Below are 12,393 nucleotides of genomic sequence, written 5' to 3'. Positions count from 1 at the left end.
AATCAAATGTTTTCAACATTTGAATCCTCCGAAAGAAGATTAATATGTAGTGAAAAACTAGCAAAGAATCACTTGTTGTGCAGGTGACTCAAACCATGATCCAAAAATCTAAAAATTCAGGAAATGAGATTATTGCTTAACACTGAACTAGTCATGGAGTGGTGTTTCTGAATTTTCTATCCCTTTTGATTTCTGGAAGGCATGGATTCTGGCAAAGAAGTTTTCCCCAAATCCTGCTTTGACTTTTTCCTCTCCATGGGGGGTCAGGGGGTGGGGGTCAGACCTGACAGCTAAGAGCAGCTTTGTCACAAGAAGTTTCACTACCTTTTTCCTCTTTTTTTTCTCTTTTGAATAATCAGACACAGATAGAAAGGCCAGCTCCCAGTGCTATGTTTTTAAAAGACCCAGGTGACCTATCTCTAAAAAAGAAATTGTTTCAAGGAATAAACATTCTGATATATTGATCTTGTTGACCCAGTATTTTCCAGAGGTCCCCAGAAGTCGGCAGGGAATGTGATTAAATGTCTTTCACCCAGGGAGTTCAAGGTGGACTGTTTCTGAAGACCATTTATTTCCAACAGTTCCAGAGAGCAACACACAAAAAAATTACAGATTAGCAATCACTTAACTTTAATATTAAGCTATAATACAAGTGCAAGCATTGACATTGCTAGGATGTAATAGACACGCCATGCTTCAAACCATACATTTAAAAATAACATAAATAACATAAGAAAAATAATTCTTCTCGGAATGTATTCACAGGTTTTAACTGTTTCTCAACCATCTCTGCTTCTAACACCATGTCACTTTTATTCTGAAGGATATTTTTAAACAGTATTTTATTATTTTTTACTTCTTATTAAAATTGCCAGTGACCATTCCCAAATTTGCAAGCTATGAATAATAAATCTGAAATTGTTGGCACTTTTATGTAACTCTTTTCTGTAGACCATGTATGTGTGTTTAGGTAAGGAATGGATCTATTTAAAGAGAAACACTCCACAGACAAGAGCGTGGGCCATCTCAGAAGGCGAGAGGCCCTGAAATGCAGCATGGTTAGTTTTTTTTAATTGGAGGATAATTGCTTTACAATGTTGTGCTACTTTCTGCTGTACAACAGTGTGAATCAGCTATTGGACCAGAATATTTTAAGTGAGAAAAATACTCTTTACAATTGCTGAAGTAACCTGGTAAACTCAGAAAATTCTGCCAAGTAGAATACTCTATCTCAATTTTTTCTTTTGAAATGTGTAAATATTTTCACAGATAACTGTATTTTAACATGTTGACAAATATTTTTAGAAGGCAAAAAGAACTGATAAGTAATCTTTAGTTTATGGTTCTTAGAATGTTTCACCAGATTGAGATTCTACTCAATTTCATCTAATTCCAGAAAAGAATATCAATTTGTTTGCTTCAATATACGAGTTCTACCAAAACATTCTTTCCACAAAGTTGAGATAATCTAAATTCTCAAAATTAAACCTTGTAAACTGTTTGCTAGTCATTTGATTTGTTTGATTTTCATTGGCTTTTGTGGAAATAAATTTCAATGTCTCCACAAGCAAACTGTATTTTCCATTATTGCAGTTTACTAAAAACTTCAAATGCTGAGGTTTTGGCATATCATTCAATGAATATTTTGATTAAAGGTTTTCAATGAATTTTAAGCAAAATGCACTCACAATTCACAGGTTACTGTTTATGAATATATACCTATAATAATCAACTCACTTTTAAAAACTTAATACAATTGTAGAACATTTAGGTTGATGAAATCAACTTCTTCATAAATTATCTTAGCTCATACATATATAATATATTGCACAATATAATACATAAATATCTATGCTCATACATGTAAAATTTATATATGTATGTTTATGTATGTATATTTATTATGTATATATGTACATTGGTTGTTTAGTCACTAAGTCATGTCCAACTCTTTTGTGACCCCATAGACTGTAGCCTGCCAGGCTCCTCTGTCCATGAGATTTCCCAGGCAAGAATACTGGAGTGGGCTGCCATTTCCTTCCTCCAGGGGATTTTTCCTGTCCCAGGAATTGAACCCATGTTTCCTACTTTAAAGGCAGATTCTTTACTGCTGAGTCACCAGGGAAGCCTATATGTATGTCTACACATGTATAAGTTTGTAATTATATGTATATTAGTAAATTTAATATATACGTTTGTAAATTCTTACAGTTATAACTGTTTGGATTGGTAAAATACTGTCACTTATTTTGCCTCAGTTATAAATTATATATGCACCATAGGTACTTTTTTGCTTCATAGTTTTGGGGTTTTTTTTAATATATATTTTACCATAACATTATGATCCTCCAAAAACTTTACTCATATTATCACCACAAAAACACATGATTTCCTCTTCAAACATAAATTGCTTAGCTAAATTTATAATAGCATTCACAATAATGTCTAATGAACTTCCAAAAGCTTCATTTTGATTCTATAAATTGAATGAGAACAAAACTAATTATTGGAATTAATTTTCTACTTGAAATATCCAATAACACTGATATAAAATAGATATTATTTATTTATTTATTTTTGGTTGCACTGGGTCTTCATTGCTTCATGAGAGCTTTCTCTAGTTGTGACAAGTGGGGGTTACTTTCTAGTTGCAGTGCTTGGGCTTTTCATTGCAGTGGCTTCTCTTGTTGCAGAGCATGAGCTTCAGTAGTTATGGCATACTGCCTTAGTTGCCCCAAGGCATGTGGAATCTTCCCAGAGCAGGGATCGGACCTGTGTTCCTGCATTGGCAGGGGGATTCTTATCCACTGGACCACCAGGGAAGTCTCAAACAGGTATCTTTTAAATGTTTGCAAAGTTCCTTTGTTAATAGAACCAATAGCTTAACAGCTATAAGTTCGCTTTTCACACATGCTCAACAAAATTCAAAATGCAAAATTAGTTTAGAACAGACATTTGATCTAAATGAAAAGTCATGTTTCCACAGAGTAATACAAATATGTGCTTTCTGCAGCTGCAGATGTAAATCGTCTCAAAACACAGTCTTTTTGAATAACTACAAACCTGAAGATTATAGTGCTTCTTTGGTAGGCTTGTATTTTCTTGCTTTCATGTGGTCAGTTATATGACAAATGTGTCTTAGTTTCTGTAGGCTGTTAAAACAAAAATGCCACAAATTGAGTGGCTTATAAACAACAGAAACTTTTATATCTCAATTCTGGAGGCTGAGACATCCAAGATCAAGACACCAGCAAGGACAAGTTCTGGTGAGGGCCCCCTTCCTGGTCCATTGGTGACTTCTCACTGTATCCTCATATAGTGGAAGGGGCATCCATGAGGTCTACCCAAGAATTTTACAGGGACACAAACATCCAAACCGTAGCACTGTGGTCCCCATAATGGATAGTGAATGTCAACAAACATTTGGTACATGGTACACCTTTTCATGTCCTTCAACAACTTTCTCTAGGAAATGAATATCAGTTAATTTCTCATTTAAATGCTTTCCTCTCTGCAAACACCCTCTGTATTTTTTGCAGTTTTCTAACTATTGAGGATTTCAGTGACTAAGTCAAAGCTATCTTGGTAAATGTCACATTGCACTTGAAAAATACATGGGTTACTTTCAAATATCTTTTGATATTGATTTCTAGCATCATTCCACAGTGATGAGAGAACTGATTCTGTATGATTTCAATACCTTTAGACCATGAAATTTTTGTACCTTGTTATGTCCCTGAATATGTTCCAATGACTCCTAGTTTATAGTTTATGGGAACTTAAATAGAATTTGTATCTCACTGTTGTGTGAAAATTACGTAAATCTTAATTATGTTGAATTGGCCCATAGTGCCTTTCAGGTCTACTATATCCTTCTACTTTTTCTGTGTATTCATTCTATTAATTTTTGAGAGTTTGATATTGAAACTCCAACTAAAAATCTTAATTTATCTACTTAAAAAATTAATTATAATATATAGTGGAACTATATACAACTTTGTTCTATACTTTCCAAGTCTCCTGTAAATATGTTATCATACTTTTATAATTTAAAAAATAAAAAAGAAAGGGGAAAAAAAAAGAAAGGGAAAAACTAATAATATTGCAGAAACTTTGTATGTTGACATAAGGTTATTAAACTTACCATGTTGATCAATTAATAATGTGTATGTGTTGAATCACTATATTGTATACCTGAAGCTAATATAATATTGTATGTCAACTATACTTCAATAAAAAAATAAAATAAGTAAATAAAAAAGAGAGAGAAAAAATAAATGAATATCATACTTCTCTGGCGGCCCAGTTGTTAAGACTCCTGGCTTCCTCTGCATGGGGAGTGGGCTTGGTTCCTGGTTGGGAAACTGAGATCCCAAATGCCACATAACCAAAAAAAAAAAGGGAAATGAATATCAAGTACTTCATTTTTGTTTGTTGTTTTGATTCATTGCTGTCAAAAGTGTTCAAAATTTAAAAAGCAATGCCAAACAAAATAAGGAAATGAGATCTGTACCAAAAAATAAATGACGAAATCACTTAGCTAAGAACATCAGGCTATTTACTGTGAATCTATTACAAAACTGATCAGCCTCTGTCTCTCACAAATATCTCATGTAACGTCCAAGTTTCCTGCTGACTCTTGTCAATCTATGCCCTGGTTTTTATTGCACTTCACAAGTCACTTCACAAGCCATTATATAATTGGCTGACACCCCAAATGGCCAGCAGGAAGTATTGTGTCAAATATTTCTCCTACCGCTGTCCAAAACCTGAAGGAAATAACTGTCCCTCACTGTTCCAAGTAAGTGCATTATTTTTTTTATCAAGAAGTGCCCTGCCTGCAGGCCCTGAAAGGGAAGTGTTAGTCAAATTGCATCTGTAAAAGGTAAGAAGAAGGAAAGGTTATCACTAAGCTGTCTTTCAGATTTATTCACACTTCAAAGTGAGAATATGGGTTTCTCACACTTCTCAACAATACCACAACAAATACACAGCGAAGATCTATCAAACTATCTCAGTTTACTGTAATGTGACTATAAATAATCATATTAATATCTTATTAAAATATGAAAATTCCAGGTCAGATGTTAACCTAGACTGAAGACTAGGAAAAAATAACCCTAGAATGGGACTGTCCTAGGCAAAGAAGACATGGCCACCTTACTCAGTACCCACTGTAAGCATTTTATACTGTCTGCTTCCACCACAGAAAATACAAAATTACACGGTAATAATCCAATCCCTCAATAAAAAAAAAAACTATTCAACTAAGGGATATTTGCTAATATACCTAAACTAAGTAAGGTGTCCAAGCAGAATTGCATTAATAGAGCTTAAATGTTTTTTTTCTCAGTTTTATGGATTAGACTTCGCCACTGAAGGATATCATTGTATTGGTCTCTAGAGGAAGAAGCTCAAGGTCCCTCTTCACTCTTTTTCAAGGAGAGGCAGTAAATTCTTGGAGGCCAGAGCAGACTGCAGACCCTCACTGAACCATGTTTTCTAGTTGGGTGAGGGGCAGGGTAGGATAAATATTTGTGTACAGTGAAAATTTCTCTCTGGTTCATTTTCCTTTGACACTGATGACTGTGGATTTCATCTCTCCTGAGTGGAAAATTTCAAAATTTAAATTTGGGCTTAACAAATGTCACCATTTAGGATTCTAAATCAAATAAAATGTATTTCCCATAGGGTCCAATTAAGCTTCCTAAAGTTCTGCATTTTGCCTTGAGGCCAAAGAGTCAGTCAAATGACTGAATCAATCCAACAAAAAATGAATGTTGAGTGGTTTTTGTACACCTGACGTGTTCCAGATGCCAGAATTCAACATTGAATAAGAAGTCTTTTTCTTGTTGGAAGAAGCAAGAGTAGAGAAGCTCAGAAAAATAAATCTCTTAGTAGATTTCAAATCAGTAAATGTTATGAAATGATATTATAGGGTCCAGGATATTTTATTTTAAAATAAAATAAAATAAATAAAGTTTAGTTCTAAAGTTTATTAGAACTCTGCCTAATCAAACCTTAAAGAATAGTGATATCTCTTTCCCAGAGAAAGTGATATTTGATGAAAGATGTAAAAAGCATTGGGGATCCAATATGGAGACTGGAAGTGAAGAGGAAGAGAACATTTCAGAAAAAATGACCAGCATGTGATATTTAAAATGGATAACCAACAAGGACCTACTGTATAGTCCAGGGATCTCTGCTCAATGTATGTGGCAGCCTGGATGGGAGGGGAGTTAGGGGAAGAATGAATACATGTATATGTATGTCTAAGTCTCTTTGCTATTCACCTGAAACTATCACACCATTGTTAATCAGCTACAGTCCAATACAAAATAAAGTTTTTCTTTAAAAAAAAATAGTCAGCATGTGCAAAATCCCAGGAATAAGTGAGACAAGGTATGCTCAAGGAACTGAAAGAAAATCTACAGGGCTAGGACACAGACTGAGAGTGAGAAGGGGTTTTAAAAAAAGCCAAAGAGGTGGTAGGAAGAAGCCAGATCACACTGCGCTATATAATAGGACTTTGTTCTATATTGATTTTATGTAAAATAGTGTGTATTGCTTAATCCCAAGCTCCTAATTTATCCTTCCCCACCCTTTTTGCTTTGGTAACCATAATTTGTTTTTTATGCCTGTGAGTCTGTTTCTGTTTTATAAATAAATTCATTTGTACAATTGTTTAAGATTCCACATATAAGTAATATCATATATTTGTCTTTCTCTTTCTGACTTACTTCACTTAGTATGATAATTTCTACGTCCATCCATGTTGCTGCAAATGGCATTATTTCATTCTTTTTATGGCTGAGTAATATTCCATTATATATACACACCACATCTTCTTTATCTATTCATCTGTTAATGGACACTTCTGTTGCTTCCATGTCTTTGCTATTATAAATAGCACCAATATAAACATTTAGGTGCATGTATCTTTTCAAATTAGAGTTTTCTCTGGATGTATCTTCAAGAGTGGGATTGCTAGATCATATGGTAGCTCTATTTTTGGTCTTGTAAGAAACCCCCATACTATTTACATAGCAGCTGCATTAATTTACATTCCCATCAACAGCTCCCTTTTCTCTACACTCTCTCTAGCATTTATTTGCAGAATTTTTGATGATGGCCATTCTGACCCATATGAAGTGATACTTCACTGTAGTTTTGATTTCCATTTCTCCAATAATTAGTGATGTTGAGCATATTCTCATGTTGGCCATCTGTATGTCCTGTTGGCCATCTGTATGTCCTCTTTGGAGAAATATCTTTTAGATCTTCTGTCCATTTTTTTTTTTAATGAACCCAGGACTATGGCCCACCAGGCTCCTCTGTCCATGGAATTTTCCAGGCAAGAATACTGGAGTGGGTTGCCATTTCCTTCTCCATGTCCATTTTTTAAATGTATTGTCTGTTTGCTTTTTATGTTGAGCTGTATGAGCTATTTGTAAATTTTGGAAATTAAACCCTTATGGTTCACATTATTTGCAAATATTTTCTCCCAGTCTGTAGGTTTTCTAATTGCTGTTTTTTGTTTGTTTGTTTTGTTTTTAATGCCAGGAGAAAGTTCAGGAGAGAATGAAGATAATCAACAGAGCAAGATTCCCGAGAAGGCAGAAGATGGGAATTCGGAACATAGATGAAGAGTCAGTTGTAGACAAGAGACGTAAAAACTCTCACACAGTCACTGTAGAAGAGGAGAAAAAGGTGGGGTGTAAGTATATGTAAGATTGCAAGTATTACCAGGAAATATAGGGAATATATGTCCAAAGCCTTCTATTTTCTCTGTGAAGCTGATGGGGTTACCTGCTGTGGGTGAGACGTGATGTGATGGGATAGGTTTAATTGAGATTACACACCAGAAGTTTAAATATATTGTCTTTATAATTTTGTATCTTTTCCTCTATAGATCTGCTCAATATACCTGGAATAGGACCAGAGAAAGTAAATAACTGGGTTCATCAAGGGTCAAAATTTTGTCAAGTTTGCAAAAGTAGAGTCAGTGAGGACAACGTATTGGTGGAAGAGTTGTCAAAGTGGGTGGACTGTGCAACTTAAGCTGGAAATAGAAGCAAGTAAAGGCTGGAGTGGGCACATACAAAAAAGAAAGAATTAGGTCAAGGAAATGAGTTTTGAAAAAGAGATATAAAGAAAATATCACAATAATAGAGTTAGAAGAAAAGGAGATCGTGGTCAGAGAGTGGGTGTTTTCGGAAGTGGAGTAGCTCTGAGCGAAGATCAGGTCCCTGTCGGGCATGGGAGTTGGGATAAAAGTCACGCTGAGCTCAAGAAACTGGAAACCCAGGTTGCAGGTGGGTCACACACATGAACCTTGAGGTTGTCCAGAAACTTGAAAGAAAAGAGAAGAGAGAACATCCAAGGGCCAGTCTTCCATGAAGGAGGCGGGGTGACTGAGAGTTCTGTCACTGAAATAAAGAGGATGGGTAGACAGATGACCCAGGACTCCTCAGATGAGGAGTTGTAAGTGACAGGTCTGGACACTGCTGTGAGTCCAAAGTGATCAACATGGTAGCGTCCTCCACTGTTAATCTAAGGAGCACAGCTATGGGAATGAGTGGGCCACACTTCAGAGAGAAAGGGAGATGCCTGGGAGAGCTGTGATTTTCCTATTGGGATTGCTTCTTTTCTTCAATTTTATTTATAAACTATAGTTGATTTACAATATTGTGTTAGTTTCAATCGTACAGCTTCAGATTCTTTTCCATTATAGGATATTAGTTTCTTTTTCAATTTAGTTAAATTAATTCTATTTTTATATCTATTCACATTCCCCTCTCTTCTTTTTCTCAGGGTATTTGATTGGCCATTTCCTAACCACTAAACCTGAATTTGTTTTTGCTAGGTATTCATCTCTCATAAAAGCACTAAACACCAGGAATCCTTTAAAAACTCCATTGACTTCAATCCAGGGAGAAATGTATAGTGTTCATATAACATTCTTTCCGAACAATCATAATTTAAGTTTCGGTTTTCTTCTTGACCCCAAAATTATAAAGAACATTGTTCTTTTACCCCGATGGTTAGTTTTAGGTTTTTTTTTTAAAATTATTATCAGTTCCCTTTCATTTTTAATTTCTAACTTGTATTTTACTGTATTAAGAGAATGTGACCTTTATAATCTCTTTTTGGATAATTAATTCAGATTTTCTTTGGTACACAGTATTTAATCAATTTTGTAAAGTCCTATGGGTGTTGAAAAAAGTGTTTATTCTCTTTCCATTGGGTATAACATTCAAAGCAAACTTGTCTATTGTTATTCAGATCTTCCATATATAAAATTATATTCAGTTCACATGAATCATCACTTCCTGAGACTTCCTACAGAGATCATGGCTTTGTCAAATATTCTTCATATTTTTAACAGTGTCTGTTTTGTTTCAATGCAAATTCAGTGCATGAATGTTGGTAACTACTTTATCCTCTTGGTGAATTTTACCTTTTTTCTATTTAAGCTATCTAAATAGCACTTGATATTCCCCTAAGTATTTTGGTCTTGAATTCTATTTTGCCATATATTAATGTTGCCATCTCTTTTACCTAACATTTCTCTCACTATCCCTTTATTTTCAACTTTTGTGATCTGTCTCTTACAAAAGAAATCAATGATTTCAGTTCACTTTCTAACCCTGCCATTTCTTTACTTGGTTTTCTTGTTCTTGATTTCTTTTTTTTCCTTGCCTTCTCAACCGTCACCTGGGTGGATCAAACTTTTTGCTGTTGTTCCTCTTTTCCCTTTCCCAGTATGGAAGATTCTAAATCAGCTAAAATTCAGTTCGGCTACATAAAACAGAAATTCCAAAATAAGCAGCTTAAAGACATGACTGCTTTTTTCCCAAGCAAAAGAAGTCTAGAGACTAAAGTCAGTACACATCAGTTATATCAAGACTGGAAAGGAGGCTCCACTGTGCTCAGGAATCCAGCCATCTTTCCTCTTTTTGCTCCACGGTTCTTAGAACATAACCACCGTTTCTCAAGGTCATAAAGCAGCTGCTTGGGCATTAGCCTTGTGGATGATTTCTAAGCAGTAGGAAGAAAACAGGCACAAAGGGCAAAGGTCAGGTGAATCAGCTCCTTTTGAGAAGCCTTTCCTGACACATTCACACAGCACTCCACTTACGTTTACTAATGGGACCACTACTTACTGCCAGAGTGGCTAGAAAACTTCATCAGAATTCTCCATCTATGGAAGAAACCAAGAATGGATACTGAGTAGGCCAGTAACACACTGCCACAACTCCATACTATACTCATTCTGTTGATAAATATATTTCTAACAAACCTATTTTAGTATTTTTATATCAATATCAACAATAATATCCATGACTTTCCCCTGCAAAAAATGAGACCTGTGTCACGTATAATTTTATATGTAATTTACCCCTCTTTCCTATTTGGTCTGCAAAATTTTGATGAGATTATAATTTTATTTCAGATATTGTTAATTTGTATTGTTATGATGTATAATAATGGGCTTCCCAAGTGGTGCAGTGGTAAAGAATCCGCTTGCCAAGCAGGAGACACAGGTTTGATCCCTGGGTCAGGAAGATTCTCTGGAGAAGGAAATGGCAAGCTACTCCAGTATTCTTGCCTGGAAAATCCCATGGACGGAGGAGCCTGGCAGGCTATAGTCCATGGGGTTGCAAAGAGTCAGACACTACTGAGTGACTCACTTTCACTTTCTGTTTTCTTCTCTTTCTCTTTTCAATGAATATATATTCTCCTGGACATATCCTCTATATCTCTTAACATTAGTCCCATTATTTCTGTTGTCTTTTTTGCTTTACATTACAAAAAAAAAAAAAATCCCTTCTTTTCCAAATTACTGATTTGGCTTTCAGTCATGTGCTTTCAGTTACTTAGCCCTCCTATTCATTGTTTTACTTTTAAAATTATAAATCTTTCTTGTTTAGAAATTTGCCTTTCTTCATTGAAATCTGCCCTAGTTTTATGAATTTAATATCCACTCAAGGTTTCCTAAATAATAATAATTTTTGTGTGAAATGAAAAAACATTTGCTTCATCATGAATTGAAGTGAAAAGTGTTAGTCACTCAGTCGTGTCTGACTCTTTGCAACCCCATGGACTATAGCCTCTGTCCATGGGATTCTCCAGGCAAGGATACTGGAGCGGGTTGCCATTCCCTTCTCCAGGGGATCTTCCTGACCCAGGGATTGAACCGGGGTCTCCTTCATTGCAGGCGGATTCTTTACCGTCTGAGCCACCAGGGAAGCCCCCCTATTAGTTACTCTATATTATTATCTTGATTCTTTTTTTTCAAACTGTTCTTTTTCTGCAAATATTTGGTAAGTCTTTGTTTTAAATGAGGCACCTTTAGTTCTTTCTCTCCTACCACTGTATCATGCTATAAATAGCTGGCACAGGTTTCCATCATAGATGGCTTTCCTTCTTCTGGAAGGCCTAAAGGAGCAAACATGATGAGGATGTTGACAGAAGGTTTCTTATTAAGATATGTAGATGTTATGGAAATGGGGTCAACAGGTAAGCCAGTGTCCCCCCAAAGAACAATTTTACCTTTCTTTTCTCCTCTGTAACCATCTGAAGCCCCAGAGTCACGAGAGGCCCCGGTTCACTCCTCTCTCTGTTTGCTCATTCCAGAGCAAACCCTTCAGTCAGTCACTCTGTAAACATGAGGTGTGGCGGGGGGATGACTAGCCTGGCTATTCCAGGAACAGTCATTTGCTTATTTATCTTTATGATTATCCCCTCGGTCAGTTTCTCCTCAAGCTTATTAATTCCTGGCTTCAAGGTTCTCCAGGATTCCTGGGGGAAGAGCAAGTCTCATTTCTGGCGGTAGCCCTGTCCTGCTTTTATTTCTTCTTGAGTTTCCCAACACCTGTCCCAAAAGTTTTCTTTTAGTTTTTTAACTTGAAATGTATTTGGTGTTAATTCATTCAACAAATACTAAATTGAGGGATTTTTCTGGACCTGGAGATACAGCAGTGAAATTTTCCAGACTGAAGGAAGCTAAAGAGATATGAAGACCAAATATCATGCATGATCCTAGATTCAATTCTGGAAAGTCCAGGCACTACAGAAGAGATTTCTGTTGTTGTTGCTGGTTTTCTTTTGTTATTGATTTTTCTGCTACAAGGGATATGATTGGGACAACTGACATTATTTGAATATTGAATAGATGGTAGTATTGTATCAGTGTGAAGTTTCTGATTTTGATGGGTATACTACGCTTATCTCAATTAATGTCTTTGTTTTTAGGAAATATACACTATTTATTTAAAGGTAATTGGATGTCATATCACAAATGACTGAAAATAATAAAAATAAGTAAGAGAATAATAAGGCAAATGTGGTAAATTATTAACAATTGGGAAATCTGGGTGAAGGGTATAT

This window comes from Cervus canadensis, chromosome 25 (genome assembly GCF_019320065.1).
Source record: "Cervus canadensis isolate Bull #8, Minnesota chromosome 25, ASM1932006v1, whole genome shotgun sequence".
Lineage (NCBI taxonomy): Eukaryota > Metazoa > Chordata > Mammalia > Artiodactyla > Cervidae > Cervus > Cervus canadensis.
Note: the sequence above shows the minus strand (reverse complement) of the source record.